This window comes from Coturnix japonica, chromosome 28 (assembly GCF_054131305.1).
Source record: "Coturnix japonica strain WE chromosome 28, WE-NBRP24, whole genome shotgun sequence".
NCBI lineage: Eukaryota > Metazoa > Chordata > Aves > Galliformes > Phasianidae > Coturnix > Coturnix japonica.
Window position 1 is genome coordinate 8157838 of NC_140690.1, and position 21035 is coordinate 8178872.

The 21035-nt window shown below is 48.9% G+C and overlaps 1 pseudogene across 1 annotated transcript; it reads left to right on the forward strand.

Annotated features, from left to right (window-relative positions):
- Nucleotides 1-257: 257 nt before the first annotated feature.
- On the forward strand, nt 258-19637 carry LOC146756276 (uncharacterized; annotated as a pseudogene). The gene is made up of 7 exons (XR_014937563.1): nt 258-509; nt 1107-1217; nt 1326-2923; nt 3848-3922; nt 16829-17186; nt 17784-17894; nt 18000-19637. The product of XR_014937563.1 is annotated as an uncharacterized LOC146756276 (transcript).
- The last annotated feature ends 1398 nt before the right edge of the window (nt 19638-21035 follow it).

Here is a 21035-nt window from a genome sequence, read left to right on the forward strand (position 1 = left end):
CTCATTGTCTTCCTCTGCAAGGCCAGGCAGCGCCCTGCAGAAGGGCTGAGCTGGGACTGGGACTGCTGCATTCCCTCACAGCTCCCCTGCCATTTCTCTTCTCCCTGCAGGCTCCAGTTCAACTTCTGCCTTCCAGCCGTGATCATCCCAGCCTGCAGGAGAGCAGCAAATGGCCGCAGCACATCCAGCTGAGGTAGGGGTTGGGGAAGCAGGCAGGAGAGGCCAAATGGTCAGGGATGTGAATGCAGGGGAAGAGGGAGATGCCCTCACGCAGCATGTGTGTGCTGGGGACAGAGAAGCGGCTGGGATGGGAGGTTCTGTCCTGTGCGAGCTGTTTGTCTGGGCCTTGGCTGTTCCCAGCAAGGTGCTTCTTTGCTTGCAGGAGCCCGTGAGCTTTGAGGAGGTGGCCGTGTATTTCAGCAGGGAGGAGTGGGCGCTGCTGGACCCTGCGCAGCGAGCGCTCTACCGGGACGTGATGCTGGAGACGTACCAGTGCGTGGCCTCGCTGGGTGAGAGCTTGTCTGCCTTTCCTCCTCATTAGGGCACCTTTAACTGTGCAGAATGAGCCTCTGCAGGCTGGGCCTTGAATAATTGTCATGCAGCTACATATTGACTAACACAGCAGTGCCAGCAAGAAAGGAGATACTGAGAAGCATGAGTTTCAGAAGGGATTAGTATGCACGGCACTGTGATCAAAGCTGCAGAGTCAGTGCTGGCAAGCAGGCATCAGCCAGGAGGGAGAAAACCAGCCCTTGTGTTGTGTGTTGCATGGTGCCACCAGCTCCAACTCACAGATCACTCCCTGGTTACTGCTTTGTAATTTAGGATTTTCCATGCAATTGCCGTCAACATTTTGATGCCTTGACCTCTGGTAGATTGTAAGAAAATAAATAAGCTGTTGTAAAGTTAATTTGAATGAAAAAATATCCCTTCATGATGTTCAGAGACGTCAAAGCATTCTTTGCTCCAAGGGAAGCTGTAGGCGTGGTGTCATTCAGGCCCAAATGGTGGTTTCTCCTTGGGGAGGGAGACAGAGTGAGCTGTTGAACAGGCACTGTGCCAGAATGAGGGAAATGCTCTCTTGTTCTCTGTTTCTCTCCCTGAAGCTCCATTTCCAGGCCCCAAGCCCGTGGTGATCTCCCTGCTTGAAAGTGGGGAAGACCCCTGGATCCCAGATGTGCGTAGCCCTGAGGCCATGCCAGGAGACCTCATCCCAGGTGAGATGGTGGAGGGAAGGGGAATGTTGGGGCTGTAAGAGCCTTCTCTGCCTTTGTTTTATTTTGGGCACCGTGTGCTATTGCTGCATTTTCTCTGTCATCCGGCAGCTGGTGGGGTCAAAAATGCAAAGGAGGTTCTGCAGAGAAGTTGTGTAGCAGATAGACAGTGGGATCGCATCTATGTGGAAGAAGTCAGAAGGGATGCCCATGAAGGCCTGCAGCAAGGTCAGGGTGAGCACATCAAGAAGCCCCTGGGAACGCATCTGGGAATGACATTGAGGAAGCCAGTGGACTTCACCATAGGTCCAAAGCAGCCTGAGGAAACCAGGAGCAAGGATGCGTGCCGGATGAAAAAGCAGAATCCGTGCGCTGAGTGTGAGAAAAGCTTTAAAACAGATTCCAGCATCACTAACCACCAGTGCATGCACTCAGCAAAGAGGCATTACGAGTTCTGTGATTCTGCAGAGAGCATGAAAAGGAGAGTCCATCCCACTGGCCAGCAGTGCATGTACACAGGAGAGAGAGCCTTCGAGTGCTCTGATTGTGGAAAGAATTTCACGGACAGTGGGAGCCTCACTTCCCAGCAGTGTATCCACAGAAGAGAGAGACTGTACAAATGCGCTGAGCGTGGGAAGAACTTTAAAGGTAGTTCTCAACACAAAAGACACCAACGTGTCCACAGAGGAGAGAGACAATATAAGTGCCTTGAATGTGGGAAGAGCTTCAAAAGCAGTTCCAACCTGACTAACCACCATCGTGTCCACACAGAAGAGAGACCATTTAAGTGCACTGAGTGTGGGAAGAGGTTCAAAAGGCATCCTAATTTGGAGCGCCACCATCGTGTCCACACAGAAGAGAGACCATTTAAGTGCCTTGAGTGTGGGAAGAGCTTCAAAGACAGTTCCAAACTTACCTACCACCATCGCATCCACACAGGAGAGAGACCATTTAAGTGCACTGAGTGTGGGAAGAGCTTCAAATGCAATTACGCCCTTACCTACCACCATCGTGTCCACACAGGAGAGAGACCATTTAAGTGCAGTGAGTGTGGGAAGAGCTTCAATCGCAGATATGAATTAAAGCTGCACCATCGTATCCATACAGGAATGAGACCGTATAAGTGCATGGAGTGTGGTAAAAGCTTTAGAAACAGTCGCAGCCTCAGCTACCACCATCGCGTCCACACAGGAGTGAGACCATATAAGTGCTCTGATTGTGGGAAGAGCTTCAACAGCTGTTCTGTTTTGAAGCGCCACCAGCGCATCCACACTGGAGTGAAACCGTTTCAGTGTCCTGAGTGTGGGAAGAGCTTCATCAGCAAGTCTGTTTTGAAGTGGCACCAGCGCATCCATACAGGAGAGAAACCCTATACGTGTCCTGAGTGTGGGAAGAGCTTCAGAGGCAGCTCTGAATTGAAGAAGCACCAGAATGTCCACTCGGGAGACAAACCCTTTAAATGTCCTGAGTGTGGGAAAAGCTTCAGATGGAGTTCTGATTTGAAGCGCCACCAGCGCATCCACACAGGAGAGAAACCCTCTAAGAGTCCTGAGTGAGGGAAGAGCTTTAAAAGGTGTTCTAAGCTGATGCTGCATCAGAGCATGCACATGGAAAAGAGTCCCTTAATGTGTCCTGAGTGTGCTAAGAGCTTCAAAGGGAGTTCTGAACTGAAGATGCATTAGAGCATCCACACAGGACAGTGTCACAATGTTATCTAGAACAGTCTATGTCTGTGACGGGGGGTTAGCAGGCCTTTGGGCTCCCCGCCCCCCAAAAATGGGAAGGGAAAGGGGGTAGGGAGATGGGAGCTGGGCTCAGGGAAACAAACAGAGCAGCAGCAACGATCTAAGGAGGAAGACTTACCTTACTAACTATGATGTCGGGATGCAAGATTACACAATATAATACAGTCTAATTGAAACTGAGGTCCTCTGGGATGTGTAGTTCTTCTCTTTGCTCCACGTGATGTTATGATGTGGAATACCCATAGTGAAGAAATTACCAAACCTTGACATTCCACCCCTTATCTACATTGCTACATCATGCTTGAAATACATACATATATACAAATAAACAAAAATTAAAATGCATTATACACACAGGTCTATATACAAATATACCCAAAGAATTACTGACTGCACTCCCCCAACATGAAATTTCCTTGTGGTACACATTGAACATCCCCATCTTTCTTCATCACCCACCAAGTGCACCCACGTCCCTTGGCAAAAACAGTTCTACATGGACAAGTTTGCACTTTCCAGAGGCTGGAAGGACCCAAACAGCTTTTCCCAACACGTTCTTTACATGTACTACAGGGATCTTATCTCTCTCTACAGTATGCAGGGGGCTGGATTGGCTAGGATCATCACAATTAACAATTAAATCCTCTAGTATTGACAAACCAAGTGGCTTCTGACCAATGCTTCTCCTAGTGCTTCAGTGTTCCACCATCCATTGCTTTCAGCATAGTTTTCTACAACCCATTGTATCGTTCAATTTTACCAGAAGCTGGTGCATGGTAGAGAATTTGATAAACCCACTGTATTTATAAGGGAATGTTTGAAATGTGTCCCATTATCAGACTCAGTTCCTCTTGGGGTGCCATGTTGCCACAGGACTTGCTTCTCTAGACTCAGTATGGTGTTTCAGGTGGTAGTATGGGTACTGTGTATGTGTCAACCCACCCAGTGGTTGCCTTCACCATGGTAAGCACATAACACTTAGAATTGTGAGATGGTGGCAAGGTGATATAATCAACCTGCCACTCCTCCCAGTATTTAACCTTCTGCCATCGTCCTTCCTCTCAGAGAGGCTTCATCCTCCTGTCTTGTTTAATTATGGCATGTTTCACAGTCACAAATAACATGCGCAATAGCATCCATAGTTAAGTCCACCCCTGAGTCTCCGGCCCACTTATATGTCACATCTCTTCCCTGATGGCCCGAGGTCTCATGGGCCCATTGAGGTAGAAATAATTCACCCTTATTCTGCCAGTCCAAGTCTATTTGAGCCACCTCAGTTCTGGCAGCTTAATAGACCTGATGGTTGTTTTGTTGTTCATCAGTAGCCCGAATCTTGGGCAAATGCGCATCCACATGGTGCACCTTTATACCCATATTCTTTATTTGGGAAGCAGTGCCTTTCCACAGTCCAGCAGCCCAACTAGGTTTTCCCCTCCGCTGCCAGTTCTTTTGCTCCCGCTGCTGTAAGCACCCCCATAAGTCATTTGCCACCATCCACGAGTCAGTATAAAGATACAACACTGGCCACCTCTCCCATTCAGCAACATCTAAGGCCAGCTGGACAGCCTTTACTGTCAGTTCAGCACTGACAGTCGAGGTGCCAGAAGGAGCTGTGTTTCAGTACCAACTACTTCGGAAGCAGCCTGAATCCCCTCATACGCAGCTAAGATCTCCTTCTCAGTTGGAGTGTAGCACTCTTCGGACTCCTTGTATGCTCAACTCCAAAATCCCAGGGGTCAGCCTCAGGTCTCTCCTGAGGCTCTTTGCCACAAACTTCGAGTGGGACCTTTCTCTCCAGCAGCAGTGTAGAGGATGTTCTTTACATCCTGTCCCATCCGTACTGGCCCCAGGGCCACGGCACAGGGTACCTCTTGTTTAATCTGCTCAAAAGCCTTCTGCTGTTCAGGGCCCTATCCAAAACTAATCTTCTTCTGTGTTACCTGATAAAGGTGTAGGGCTGTAGTTTGGAACGTGCATCCTCCAAAAGCCTACTACACCCGGGAAAGACTGTGTCTCATTCTTGCTAGTTGATGTAGACATGGCAGTGAGTTTTTCGATCACATCAGTTGGGATGTGACTATGTCCATCCTGCTACTTTATACCTAGGAACTGAATTTCCTGGGCAGGCCTTTTGCTTTGCTTAATAGCTTGTAAAAGAATCTGGATTATTTGCTCTCCTTTTGTGAAAACGTCCTCTGCTGTATCGCCCCTCACAACAATGTCATTAATGTACTTCAGGTGTTCAGGAGCACCACCCTGTTCCAGTACAGTTTGGACCAACCTATGGCAAATGGTTGGGCTGTGTATCCACCCCTGGGGCAAACGGTTCCAAGTATACTGAATGCCCCTCCAGGTGAAGGCAAACTGTGGCCTACTGACGTATCTGCAAATTAACCTGACTTATCCCAGGACCTTGACTTTCCGGGGGAGAGACACAAACATGGATGCCATGATGTCTAAATTCTGTGCAGACACGTACACCCTCTACGCAAAGCCCGATGCACGCGAGAGAGCCTCTACACACACCTAACTAAACCCCCCACCCACTAACTCTTAATCTGCAGGCCTTACTCAGCTATTCTAGAACACTCCATCTACTCAGAACTACTGTATGCACTCATAAATCCTTGCAAAGACAGCTTAGTACCCGAACAGCTGATATTCTGCATCGAAACGAATGGAGAAGAAGGCATTAGCAATGTCAGTGGTGGCATACCATTTGGCTGCTTTTGACTCCAGCTCGTACTGGAGTTCCAACATGTCCCGCTGTCACGGTTTGAACGAAAAATCCACCTGCGTCCGTGACAGGGGCCGTGGGCCCCAGAGGGGCCCTAGGCCGAAAGGAAAAAGTTAATTAGGAAAAGAAAACAGCGGCAACGATCTAAGGAGGCACACTTATTTACTAAATACTATATCGAAATACCGGATAACACAATATAATACAGTATAATTGAAAATTGAAAATTGAGCTAATGAATCAAGCAAAATACGAGAGAGAATGAGTCCCGTAACCGAGAGGCCTACTGTGAATCTAGGCGAACGGCTGAAGGCTCCCACACACTCCCCTGAACGCCAGAACTCGAAAGACGTCAGTCTAGTCTGCGACAGAGTTAATATAGAGTCCAGGTCCCGTGACCTATCGTGTTGCTCTCTGGGAGATGTAGTCTTCTTCTGTAAGTTGCAGATTCAGTAAAATTATTCATGCTTTATATGATGTTATGATGTGGAATACTGATAGCAAAATTACAAAATTATTAAACCATTACATTCCACCCCTTATTCTACATCATTACATTATGTTTATACATACATACACACTCATACGTATAGTTGTGAGTAATCAGCAACCTTATTTTCTTGACAATTTATATTTATTCCATACAAATCCCTAAGTTGAGAACAAAACTCTATAACCTAACCCACTATTATTTATTAATTTTGAGAAAAATGTCCAAACTGCCAGAAAAAGGAAAACATGTCAGCGGTGGAGGAGAAAGGCAGCACTAGTAGGGCGTCCCCCACATCAAGGTGCACTCATCCTTTCCCAGCCGCCACTGCAGATTTCCTTTTGACTTATACTTCTTTCCATGTGTGCTCTACACATGCATGGCCAGTGCACGATATAGAGTCCAGATGGAAAACTTGCTTACAGAATGCCTAATTAAGCTATATAGAAAAAAGTGTTTCCTTAACATTAATCCACTCTATCTTAAGTCCTGTACCTAATTGGACATTTGTCAAACATTTTCTGAGACTCTACCTATATATCTACAAGAAAATCATTGCCTGCACTCCCCCAACATCAAATTCCCTTGTGGTACACATTGGACATTCCCATTTTTGTCCATCACCCACCACGTGCACCCAGGTCCCTGGGCAAAGACAGTACCCCGGAGAGATTTGCCCTTTCCAGACGCTGGAAGGACCCAAACTGTTTTTCCCAACACATTCTTTATGTGTACTACAGGAACCTGTCATGGTTTACTGACTGAGCACAATGCCCTCCGGACCGAGCACAATACTCTCCAGACTGAGCACAGTGCCCTCCGGTCCGAGTACAACACTCTCCAGTCCAAGTATGACACCCTCCAGTCTGAGCGTGGCACCCTCCAGTCCAAGCACGATGCCTTCCAACCCAACTGCGACACCCTCCAGTCTGAGCACAACACTCTTCAGTGTGTGCATAATGCCCTCCGGTCCGAGCATAACACTCTTCAGACTGAGCACAATGCTCTCCGGACTGAGCACAACACTCTCCAGACTGAGCACAATGCCCTCCGGGCCGAGCATAACGTCCTCCGGTTCGGGTACAACTCTCCAGTCCAACTATGACAACCTCCAGACTGAGCTCGGTGCCGTCCAGTTCGAGCGGAATGCTCTCTGAGACCAGCTATGTGCCCTCCGGGGTGAGCTGAATGTATTTAACCAACTACCAGGGGCACATGTAGTCCAGTTTGACCAGCCATTGGGGGCACATGTAGTCCAATTTGGCCAGCCACTGTGGGTGCATGTAGTCCAATTTGACCAGGCACCGGGGGCACATGTAGTCCAATTGGACCAACCATCGGGGACACCAGATACAACGTTGGTTGCCCCTGTAAGAGGGCGAAAGACAAAACAAGTTTCAACTCAGTTAGAGAAAATGCAGAAGGAGTTAGAAGAGCGGAAAGAGTTAGGAGAGCAGGACTCAGGAGAGCAGGGGGAGTCAGGAGAGCAGGGGGAGTCAGAAGACCAGAGGAAGTTGGAGGAGAAGAGGATGTTAGAGGGGTATAAAAAGATGTTAGAGGAGCAGAAGAAGTTTGAGGAGCAGATGAAGTTGGAGGAGCAGAGGAAGTTAGAGCAGTATAAGAAGATGTTAGAGGAGCAGAAGAGGTTAGAGGAGCAGAGGAAGTTAGGATAGAGGAAAAAGAAGGAGGGTTACCTGGAAGAAATAACACAAGGGTCAGGGTCAGAGTCTGAAGAGGAGCCAAAAGCTAGATTTTCTTTACGAGAATTTCTCAAGTCCAAACTTATAGATGGGGCAGCCTCATCAACACAGTTGCCACCATCAACACCTGGGACTCTTGATAGAGCAAAAGGCGAACAAAGTATTAGGACCATTATTGATCAATCTTTTAAACGGAGTGAAATTCGAGATCTAAGAAAGGATTTCACACGTCAGCCAAAAGAAAATATGGTCACTTGGTTACTTCGCTGCTGGGACAATGGTGCCAACAGTGCGTGGCTCGATGGCAGCGAAGCTCACCAACTGGGTAGCATTTCCATGGACTCACGTGAGGACAGAGGTATTGGCACATGCCAAAATCAGTCCTACACCCTCTGGAAGCGGATGTTGATAGCAGTAAAGGATAGATTCCCCTTTAAACGGGACTTGGAGCCTGAGAAAAAGAAATGCACTGATATAGAGAAAGGTATCCAATTTTTGAGAGAAAGTGCTCTGGTGGAAATGCTATACAGCCCCCACTTCAATCGTAGCGATCCAAACCAATTACATGATCCTGAAGCAGTCCGCGTTCCACGACAAATGTGGCGTGACTTTACAAAAGCAGCTCCAGAAAAGCATGCCAGTGCACTTGCATTAGTATATGGCCAAGGGGAAAGGAAACCCCTGGTGAATGAACTAATTGGCAGACTTCAGGAACTTGAATTATTTATAAGCGCTACAGAAGTTAATCTGTATACTTCAGCCATTGTCAAAATAGTGGAAAGATTAAACAAGATGGAGGGAACACAAAGTGATATTATTGACAAATTGGCTAATGTGCCTGATGTAGATGAATCCATGGTGGTACAAGATGATGGAGACCAGGATTTCCACGATTACCTATTGAGAGAGCTAAACAACATGAGTTCCTCTCGACTTGTATCATCGAAAATCTCAACCATAAAAAAGAGACGTCCTCTTATTCAAGCAAATGACAATGATAAGTCACCTCGAATCAACGATGAGCCTACACGTCTTGCCTTGTTGTATTTCCTCTGTTGTCATGGGGAAGACATGAAGAAATGGTGTAATTCATCCACTTCTGCACTTCAGGCATGAGTGAAAGAATTACAAGGTGAAATAACTACCATGGTGAACTCTTCCAAGAAGGGGAGAGTTCCAGTTGCTGCAAGCCACCGAGGTAAACAATAGAGGGGCCCTGCCCCCAGCCAGGGGCGGGAAAGGGACAATAGAGTATACTGGACTGTGTGGATTAAGTGGCCTGGCACATCTCAACCACAGAAATACAAAGCCTTGGTGGACACTGGTGCACAATGCACCCTAATGCCCTCAAGTCACCAAGGGACACAACAAATATATATACATGGAGTGACTGGGGGTTCCCAAGTATTGACTATGTTGGAGGCCGAAATAAGCCTCACTGGTAAAAACTGGCAGAGACACCCTATTGTGACTGGTCCAGAGGCTCCATGTATACTGGGAATCGATTACCTTAGGATGGGATATTTTAAGGATCCCAAGGGGTATCGATGGGCCTTTGGGATAGCTGCTGTTAACACAAACGGTGTTAAGCAGCTGTCAGCTTTACCTGGTCTGTCAGATGATCCTTCTGCTGTGGGGTTGCTCCAGGTAAAAGATCAAGAGGTACCAATTGCCACCAGAGTGGTTCACAGACGGCAGTACTGCACCAATAGGGACTCATTGCTCCCCATTCACAAGCTAATTCGCCAATTAGAGAATCAGGGAGTGATTAGCAAAACTCACTTGCCTTTTAGCAGCCCCATATGGCCAGTGCGTAAAACCAGTGGAGAATGGAGGCTGACGGTGGATTACCGTGGCCTGAATGAAGTCACACCTCCATTATGTGCTGCTGTACCAGACATGCTAGAACTCCAGTATGAGTTGGAGTCAAAAGAAGCTAGGTGGTATGCCACCATTGACATTGCTAATGCCTTCTTTCCATCCCATTGGCTGCAAAATGTAGGTCACAGTTTGCTTTTACCTGGAGAGGTATTCAGTATACCTGGAACCGTTTACCTCAGGGGTGGAAGCACAGCCCAACAATTTGCCATGGATTGATCCAAGCTGTCTTGGAGCAGGGTAATGCTCCCGAGCACTTGCAGTATATTGATGACATTGTAGTGTGGGGCCGTACAGCAGCAGAGGTTTTCAAGAAAGGGAAACAGATAATCCAAATTCTCTTGCAAGCTGGTTTTGCCATTAAGCGCAGCAAGGTGAAGGGGCCTGCCCAGGAAATGCAGTTCTTAGGTATAAAATGGCAAGATGGACGTCGTCACATCCCAGCAGCTTAACACCGTTTGTGTTAACAGCAGCTATCCCAAAGGCCCATCGATACCCCTTGGGATCCTTGAAATATCCCATCCTAAGGTAATCGATTCCCAGTATATATCTAGCCTCTGGACCAGTCACAATAGGGTGTCTTTGCCGGTTTTTACCAGTGAGGCTTATTTCGGCCTCCAACATAGTCAATTCTTGGGAACCCCCAGTCACTCCATGGATATATATTGGTTGTGTCCCTTGGTGACTTGAGGGCATTAGGGTGCATTGTGCACCAGTGTCCACCAAGGCTTTGTATTTCTGTGGTTGAGATGTGCCAGGCCACTTAATGCACACAGTCCAGTATACCCTATTGTCCCTTCCCCCCCCTGGCTGGGGGCAGGGCCCCTCTATTGTTTACCTCGGTGGCTTGCAGCAACTGGAACTCTCCCCTTTTTTGAAGAGTTCACCTTACTGGTTGTTTTGCATTGTAATTCTTTCACTTGTGCCTGAAGTGCAGAAGTGGATGAATTACATCACTTCTTCATGTCCTCCCCATGACAACAGAGGAAATACAACAAGGCAAGACGTGTAGTCTTATCATTGTCATTTGCTTGAATACGAGGACGTCTCTTTTTTATGGTTGAGATTTTTGATGATACAAGTCGAGAGGAACTCATGTTGTTTAGCTCTCTCAATAGGTAATCGTGGAAATCCTGGTCTCCATCATCTGGTACCACCATGGATTCATCTACATCAGGCACATTAGCCAATTTGTCAATAATATCACTTTGTGTTCCCTCCATCTTGTTTAATCTTTCCACAATTTTGACGATGGCTGAAGTATACAGATTAACTTCTGTAGCGCTTATAAATAATTCAAGTTCCTGAAGTCTGCTAATTAGTTCATTCCCAAGGTGTTTCCTTTCCCCTTTGCCATATACTAATGCAAGTGCACTGACATGCTTTTCTGGAGCTGCCTTTGTAAAGTCACGCCACATTTGTCGTGGAACACAGACTGTTTCAGGATCATGTAATTGGTTTGGATCGTTATGATTGAAGTGGGGGCTGTATAGCATTTCCACCAGAGCACTTTCTCTCAAAAATTGGATACCTTTCTCTATATCAGTGCATTTCTTTTTCTCAGGCTCCAAGTCCCGTTTAAAGGGGAATCTATCTCTTACCACTATCAACATCTGCTTCCAGAGGGTGTAGGACTGATTTTGGCATGTGCCAATACCTCTGTCCACACGTGAATCCCTGGAAATGCTACCCAGTTGGCGAGCTTCACTGCCATCGAGCCATGCACTGTTGGCACCATTGTCCCAGCAGCGAAGTAACCAAGTGACCATATTTTCTTTTGGCTTAGATCTCGAATTTCACTCAGTTTAAAAGATCGATCAATAATGGTCCTAATACTTTGCTTGCCTTTTGCTCTATCAAGAGTCCCAGGTGTTGATGGTGGCAACTGTGTTGATGAGGCTGCCCCATCTAGAAGTTTGGACTTGAGAAATTCTCGTAAAGAAAATCTAGCTTTTGGCTTCTCTTCTTCTTCTGACTCTGTCTCTTCTATTATTTCCTCCAGGTAACCCTCCTTTTTTTTTCCTCTCACCTAACTTCCTCTGCTCTTCCAACTTCCTCTGCTCATCTAACTTCTTCTTATGCTCCTCTAACATCCTCTGCTCCTCCAACTTCCTCTGGTCTTCTGACTCCCCCTGCTCTTCTGACTCCCCCTGCTCTCCTGAGTCCCCCTGCTCTCCTAACTCCCTCCGCTCTTCTAACTCCTTCTGCATTTTCTCTAACTGAGTTGAAACTCATTTAGTCTTTCGCCCTCTTACAGGGGCAACCAACATTATATCTGGTGTCCCCGATGGTTGGTCCAATTGGACTACATGTGCCCCCGGTGGCTGGTCAGATTGGACTACATGTGCCCCCGGTGGCTGGTCAAATTGGACCACATGCGCCCCCAGTGGCTGGTCAAACTGGACTACATGTGCCCCTGGTAGTTGGTTAAATACATTCAGTTCACCCCCGAGGGCACATAGCTGGTTTCGGAGAGCGTTCCGCTCGAACTGGATGGCACTGAACTCAGTCTGGAGGCTGTCATACTTCCACTGGAGGGTGTTGCGCTCGGATCGGAGGGTTTTACACTCGATCTGGAGGGTGTTATTCTTAGACTGGAGGGCGTTATGCTCAGTCTGGAGAGTGTTGTGCTTGTTCCGGAGGGCACTGTGCTCTGACTGGAGAGTGTCATACTTGAACTGGAAGGTGTCACACTTGGATCGGAAGGCATTGTGCTTGGGCTGGAGGGTGTAGCGCTCAAACTGGAGGGCATCGTACTTGGACTGGAGAGTGTTGTACCCGGACCGGAGGGCGTTATGCTCGGACCGGAGAGTGTTGTGCTCAGTCCGGAGGGCACTGTGCTCAGTCTGGAGAGTGTTGTGCTCGGACTGGAGAGTGTTGTGCTCGGACCGGAGGGCGCTGTGCTCGGACTGAAGAGTGTTGTGCTCGAACTGAAGAGTGTTGTGCTCGGACCGGAGGGCATTATGCTCGGACTGAAGAGTGCTGTGCTCGGACTGGAGGGTGTCGCACTTGGGTTGGAAGGCATCGTGCTTTGGCTGAAGGATGAGAGGAGTGAAAGGTGTGATAAAGTGTTTGCTCATTCTTGGATCGGAAGGCGTTGTGCTTGGGCTGGAGGGTGTAGCGCTTGTACTTGGACTGGAGAGTGTTGTACCAGGACCGGAGGGCGTTATGCTCGGACCGGAGGGCGTTATGCTCAGTCCGGAGAGTGTTGTGCTCAGTCCGGAGGGCACTGAGCTCAGTCTGGAGAGTGTTGTGCTCGGACTGAAGAGTGTTGTGCTCGAACTGAAGAGTGTTGTGCTCGGACCGGAGGGCATTATGCTCGGACTGAAGAGTGTTGTGCTTGGACTGGAGGGTGTCGCACTTGGGTTGGAAGGAATCGTGCTTGGGCTGAAGGGTGAGAGGAGTGAAAGGAACGCCAGGACAGCAAGGGAGGGATGTCTGACCACAAGGGTGTGCGAATGTCCCCACCGAAGGAAGCAAAGAGCCGGCAGAAAGCGATGCTTCATTAGCACAACGAAACACAGCCCCCATTCCTCCCTCCGTCCCACCGTCCTCCCCTACACCCCTCCCATGGCCCGCCCCCCCCCCCCGGATGCAGAACGAGCTGTGAAACTTCCGAGAGCCTGGCAGCCGGCTCGGGGCGTGCTCGCTGTGGGAATTCCTGCCTTCCTGAGCCTGTGCGGAAGAGGCGAGAGCCTGTCTGGAAGCCATCCGGGCAGCACCGCGGTGGCAGGAGGTGCACCAAGGCCGTCCTGCGGCCAGCTCCGGGCTCAGGGCACTCGGCATCCTCTGCTCTACGCGACTCCGAGGAGCCTGGCTACCTGCACCAGAGCTGGGAGCAGCCTGCTCCGCACCCAAGGTAGGTGCCCTTCGTGGCTCGTGCAGAGGAGCGCACGCTTCCTGCCCCCTGCCAGCAGCACCGGGAGAGGAGCGGGGAGCGGCCCCGGACGGGGCGGAACCCGCACTGCCGTACCCCAGGCGGGACCCTGGTCCCGGCTCCAGCTCCCACTCAGCGCAGCAGGTTTGCTGGCCCAGACGGGCTGCAACCAGGGCAGCAGTTTATGCAGCCCGGGCTGGGCTCCGAGGGGCACGGGAACGGGCTGGGAGCTGGGACAGTGAGGAAGGGAGCAGAGGAGGTCAGCGTGCTCTGCTGCCCGGTTGGATCTCTGTACCACAGCGCAGCTGGGACTGCAGTTCTTCCCCTGGGTCATGGGGGACACGAGACGGCCTCGCTCTGCACGCGTGGATTGATGGAAGTTTTAAACTCCCCGGTGCCTCCTTTGGAGTGTCTTAATGTGAAACCTCCAAGAGGGAATTTCCACTCCCCCTGCTTCTCCTCCCCGGCAGTTCCCAGCTTCCCTTCGGGGACCCTGCGGGCAACACGTGCCTCTGACGACCCTTGAAATGGCGTTACCTTTTGTTTGCTGAGCGCTTGCCTGATGGCTCAGCTGGGGTTGTGCAAAGCCCTGGCAAGGCTTTTGTTGAGTCTGTCCCGGCAGCTGCAGATGCCTTGAACGCACAGCTGCGGGCCCTGAGCACGTTCAGCATCTGCAGCAGCTCCGGCACTGGGCTCTGGAACAGACGATGAGAAGCTGGCAGCCTGTGGGCTGACTGGAGCACGCGTTGAGAACACGGCCGAGCAGCAGCAGGGCAGTAAAGCACAGCCCAGGCTGCCTTCTGCAAAGGGCACGCGCTGCTGAGAGCGTCCCCTGCTAATGAGCGCAGTTTGTGTACTGCAGTTTTATGGCCTTTCATCTGTTATTGCTGGAGCGTTTCCTGGTGTGTTGTGCGTTGTCTTTGGCATCACAAAGAGGGATAAGTCCACGATGCCATAATTGTTCTGTTTAGCACTGCTACTATTTGGTCAGTTGCCTTCCTGGTTCGGTTAAAATTCCCAGCACAGCATCGGCTGGTTGTGGTTGTGACCGTCACAGGCTGGTTTGGCTGCAGTGCTGTCAGATACTCTCTCTTTTCAGGAGTTTTTTGGATGTTTTGTTGATTTGTTTCTGTGTTTAAGTAAGCCATCCTGTTTATTTGAGAAGTGTGTAAAATCCAGTTGACTCCTCGCCATTTTGCACTTCCTTACACAAGGAATGTGAGCCCTCATCACTTTTAGGTAACATCAGCAGCAGGTGGTTTTGAGAACTACATCATTTTCCTTCACAAAGTACTTTTCCCAACCCTTTTATGAGGGCTTGGTTGATTTCAGCAAGCCCAAGGCTACTTCCACTCCTGAGAGGATGTACAGACATCTGCCAGAGGATTTAATCCATTTGCCACCAGGTGTTCCCCTCACTGATCTGTAGAGGCAGTGCTCTAGCAGGCTGCTCTGCTGGCAGCTGCCATCTGCACTGAGGCTCGCTGTGTTTGTATGTTGGGGGCTGCATTCACAGTGTTCTTCCATGAACCAGGTGCTTTTCTGCACCTCCTGCTGGATGGTTGGATGGCCATACCATATTCTAACAGTATTTCTGCAGCTCTTTCCTGGGTAGCCATCCCCTTTAGGCGTGCTTGCTGTCAGTCGAAAGATCCCCGGTTGGCACAGACTGTCCTTGTTGTATATTCTCAACTTTCTTCACCACTCAGACCTCCAGTAAAACTCCCTTTTCCCATTCCTGCAGCAAAGGTAGACAATAAGCAGTCATTCACAGAAGAGTTTGGGATGCACTTAATGTCTCTTGTTGTCAGTTTGTTTCCCTTCTTGCCATCCTACAGACTTTCCCCATTGGTCACAGGTGGATCGAAACACAGTATACACTCCTAAGGGAGAAACAGGCTTATATTTGTTGATATAATAGGGATATGCTGTAGTGATTTAGTAGTGACAAACAGGATCGGAGGTGGCTGGATACACTTGGTTATTTACTGCATAGAGGGTAGGGATACACACACACCTACAGGTGGCACTCCCATCGAGTCACGAGGCTCAGAGTAGTTCCCCTTTCTTTCTCGTGTCTTTAGACCACAGAGGTAAGGTGCTAGTGATTGCGGAATCAAACTCTATAATCCAGAGATGGGTTATAAAGCAGGTATGTTTATTCCAGTGTTGTGCAGTGCCAGGTGCAAGGGGGATAGCTCCAACCAAACTTGCACACCAATTTGTAAAATCGTGACATAGATATAGGTACATCTAATACATAGTCAATGAGTTCTCGAAATTCTGATACATATTCAATAGTTCTTTAGCATGCAGACCCCCCTCTAGTTATCGCCCATCTTATCACGGAGATGCAACTCCTCTTCTGATATTTAAACTTCTAATCCTCTCCTCCCATGGTGTCTCAGGGAGATCTCACTTCTTATCTGCATCCTTCCTGCTCTCCCAGAGCCATTGTCTCCATTCCTTGTTATTCTAACTAGATCATTCCTTTTCCCACCTACAAACTACATATAACTATCTCCCTCTAGCCCCCCTTTGTTCTAAATTCCACCAGAGCCTCTGTTTCTTGCATCGCTGTTCACTAGGATGTGGCTGGATCCTCTCCTAGTCCCAAGCGTGCTCAAGGGTTTGTGTGGAAGGAATCATACCTGCACAGTCCCTCTAAGGCTGAACCTTAGAGAACACAAGAAAGCTCCAAAGTAACCACAGGTGTCTTACAGAAAGTCTGTTTTGAGAAGGAGTCTTGACGTCAAGCTGCAAGGGATCTCTGTGCAGGTGTGAGCTGCAGAGACAGCCCTGCTTGAGGGCGGTCCTGCAGTGTAGCCTGCTGCTGTGCAGCAGAGCTGGAGGGGCACTTGGGCTGCTCCCTGATTTGGGGTAAGATGGCTGCCTCCTTGCCTTGCTTTCTCTTTAGTCCCCAGCTCAGTCTCGGCTGTTGAACTAAGTGTCAGCTACCAGTTGTTTCAGCCTCCCAGTTTGAGACAGCTTTGTGACGGTTCATCTCTTTGAGCCAGACTGTTTCCTGTGCTGCAGCTCATTGTCTTCCTCTGCAAGGCCAGGCAGCGCCCTGCAGAAGGGCTGAGCTGGGACTGGGACTGCTGCATTCTCTCACAGCTCCCCTGCCATTTCTCTTCTCCCTGCAGGCTCCAGTTCAACTTCTGCCTTCCAGCCGTGATCATCCCAGCCTGCAGGAGAGCAGCAAATGGCTGCAACATATCTAGCTGAGGTAGGGGTTGGGGAAGCAGGCAGGAGAGGCCAAAGGGCCAGGGATGTGAATGCAGGGGAAGAGGGAGGTGCTCTCAGCCAGCGTGTGTGTGCAGGGGACAGGGAAGCAGCTGAGATGGGAGGTTCTGTCCTGTGCGAGCTGTTTGTCTGGGCCTTGGCTGTTCCCAGCAAGGTGCTTCTTTGCTTGCAGGAGCCCGTGAGCTTTGAGGAGGTGGCCGTGTATTTCAGCAGGGAGGAGTGGGCGCTGCTGGACCCTGCGCAGCGAGCGCTCTACCGGGACGTGATGCTGGAGACGTACCAGTGCGTGGCCTCGCTGGGTGAGAGCTTGTCTGCCTTTCCTCCTCGTTAGGGCACCTTTGGCTGTGCAGAATGAGCCTCTGCAAGTTCGGCCTTGAATAATGGTCATGCAGCTAAATATTGACTAACACCACAGTGCCAGCAAGAAAGGAGATACTGAGAAGCATGAGTTTCAGAAGGGATTAGTATGCCAGGCACTGTGATCAAAGCTGCAGAGTCAGTGCTGGCAAGCAGGCATCAGCCAGGAGGGAGAAAACCAGCCCTTGTGTTGTGTGTTGCATGGTGCCACCAGCTCCAGCTCACAGATGACTCCCTGGTTACTGCTATAGAATTTAAGATTTTCCATGCAATTGCCGTCAACATTTTGATGCCTTGACCTCTGGTAGATTGTAAGAAAATAAATAAGCTGTTGTAAGTTTAATTTGAAAGCAAAAATACCCCTTCATAATGTTCAGAGATGTCAAAGCATTCTTTGCTCCAAGGGAAGCTGTAGCTGCGATGTCATACAGGCCCAAATAGTGGTTTCTCCTTGGGGAGGGAGACAGAGTGAGCTGTTGAACAGGCACTGTGCCAGAATGAGGGAAATGCTCTCTTGTTCCCTGTTTCTCTCCCTGAAGCTCCATTTCCAGCCCCCAAGCCCGTGGTGATCTCCCTGCTTGAAAGTGGGGAAGACCCCTGGATCCCAGATGTGCGTAGCCCTGAGGCCATGCCAGGAGACCTCATTCCAGGTGAGATGGTGGAGGGAAGGGGAATGTTGGGGCTGTAAGAGCCTTCTCTGCCTGTGTTTTATTTTGGGCACCGTGTGCTATTGCTGCATTTTCTCTGTCATCCAGCAGCTGATGGGATCAAAAATGCAAAGGAGGTTCTGCAGAGACGTTGTGTAGCAGATAGACAGTGGGGTCACATCTCTGCGGAAGAAATCAGAAGGGATGCCCATGAAGGCCTGCAGCAAGGTCAGGGTGAGCACATCAAGAAGCCCCTGGGAAAGCGTCTGGGAATGACATTGAGGAAGCCAGTGGACTTCACCATAGGTCCAAAGCAGCCTGAGGAAACCAGGAGCAAGGATGCGTGCTGGATGAAAAAGCAGAATCCGTGCACTGAGTGTGAGAAAAGCTTTAAAACAGATTCCAGCATCACTAACCACCAGTGCATGCACTCAGCAAAGAGGCATTACGAGTTGTGTGATTCTGCAGAGAGCATGAAAAGGAGAGTCCACCCCACTGGCCAGCAGTGCATGTACACAGGAGACAGAGCCTTCGAGTGCTCTGATTGTGGAAAGAATTTCACGGACACTGGGAGCCTCACTTCCCAGCAGTGTATCCACAGAAGAGAGAGAATGTACAAGTGTGCTGAGTGTGGGAAGAACTTCAAAGATAGTTATGAACTCAAAAGGCACCAACGTGTCCACACAGGAGAGAGACCATATAATTGCACTGAGTGTGGGAAGAGCTTCAAAAGCAGTTCCAGACTCACTTGCCACCATCGCGTCCACACAGGAGAGAGACCATATAAGTGCACTGATTGTGGGAAGAGCTTCAAATATAATTCCAACCTCTCTTACCACCATCGCGTCCACACAGGAGAGAGACCATTTAAGTGCACTGAGTGTGGGAAGAGCTTCAAAAGCAGTTCCAGACTCACTTGCTACCATCGCGTCCACAGAGGAGAGAGACCATTTAAGTACCTTGACTGTGGGAAGAGCTTCAAACAAAGTTTCAACCTTACCTACCACTGTCGCATCCACACAGGAGAGAGACCATTTAAGTGCACTGAATGTGGGAAGAGCTTCATACGTCATTCTCATTTGATGCGCCACCAGCGCATCCACACAGGAGAGAGACCATATAAGTGCAATGAATGTGGGAAGAGCTTCAAAAGCAGCTATGAATTGAAATGGCACCAGCGCATCCACACAGGAGAGAGACCATATAAGTGCACTGAGTGTGGGAAGGGCTTCAAAATGAGCTATGAATTGAAGGTGCACCAGCGCATCCATACAGGAGAGAAACCCTATACGTGTCCTGTGTGTGGGAAGAGCTTCAAAAGGAGATATGAATTGAAGGTGCACCAGCGCATCCACACAGGAGTGAGACCATATAAGTGCTCTGAGTGTGGGAAGACCTTTACCACGAGGCGTGCTTTGAAGTGCCATCAGTGCATCCACACGGAAGAGAGACCCTGAAAGTGTCCTGAGTGTGGGAAGAGCTTCGAAGGGAGTTCTGAATTGAAGCATCCATACAGGAGAGTGTCACGGTGTTATCTAGATCAAACGATGTCCGTGACAGGGGGTTAGCAGGCTTTTGGGCTCCCTGCCCCCCAAAAATGGGAAGGGAAAGGGGGTAGGGAGATGGGAGCTGGGCTCAGGGAAACAAACAGAGCAGCAGCAACAATCTAAGGAGGAAGACTTACCTTACTAACTATGATGTTGGGATGCAAGATTACACAATATAATACAGTCTAATTGAAACTGAGGTCCTCTGGGATGTGTAGTTCATTGTGCTCCACATGATGATATGATGAGAAATACCAATAGAAAAAATATTACCAAACCATGCTATTCCATCTCTTATTCTACATCGCTACATCATGCTTAAAATACATATAAATAAACAAAAATTAAAATGTATGACACACACAGGTCTATTTACATATATATACATAGAATTACTGACTGCACTGCCCAAACATCAAATTCCTTTGTGGTACATATTGAACATGCCCATCTTTCTGCATCACCCACCAAGTGCTCCCAGGTCCCTGGGCAAAAAAAATTTCACCAAGTGGTTTGCCCTTTCCAGAAGCTGGAAGGACCCAAACAGCTTTTCCCAACATGTTCTTTGCATGTACTACAGGGATCTTATCTCTCTCTACATTGTGCAGGGGGCTGGATTGGCTAGGACCCTCATGATTGACAGATCTTCTCATACTGACCAACCAAGTGGCTTCTGCCCAATGCTTCTCCCAGTGCTTCAGTGTTCCACCATCTATTGCTTTCAACATAGCTTTCAACAACCCATTGTTCAATTTTACCAGAAGCTGGTCACTGTAGGGGATATGATAAACCCACTGTTTTTATAAGGAAATGTTTGAATTGTGTCTCATTTTCAGATTCATATCTTTCTTGGGTGCCATGTCACCATAGGACTTGCTTCTCAAGATTCAGTGCGGTGTTTCAGGTGGTAGTATGGGTACTGTGTATGTGTCAAGCCACCCAGTGTTTGCTTTCACCATGGTAAGCACATAATACTTGCCATTGTGACTTGCGTAATCCAACTCCATAACCACGAAGCAGTTATAAAGCAGGTATGTTTAATGAGTGATGCGCATGCACCCTGGTGCATGGGGGATAGCTCCACCTTACTTGCACACCGTTAGGACAAAATGTGCAACAGATATAGGCTGAACTAATACATAATCAATAGTTTGCAGGAATTTGGATACATATTAATTATATTCATGAGACCCCATTAGCATGCAGTCCCTCCCCCCTTGCGTATGTGTACTGAGTTGTGGGGGTGGTTGTGGGATGAAGGCTCATCATCTTCCTCGCTGTAAACTTTCGAGCCTGCGGGAGGGGCACCCCCCAAACTCATTCCTGCTTTCTCTGTGGACATCTAATCACCACACTGTTCTGGGGCTCTTCCACCCTTCTCTTCATGGTCTTCATCTCCTTGTTTTCTCAAAATTAGTGTCTGCAATTCCCCCTCTCTGCCCCCCCCTTAACATAAACTATCTATCTGTAACTACCCTTTGCCTTAGTGAGGCCCCCTTTCCCTTTCTGTAGCAAAGTGTTCCCTTTTCATCTACTATGCGGTCTTTTTTCACTATTCAATTGTGAGATGGTGGCAAGGTGATATAATCAACCTGCC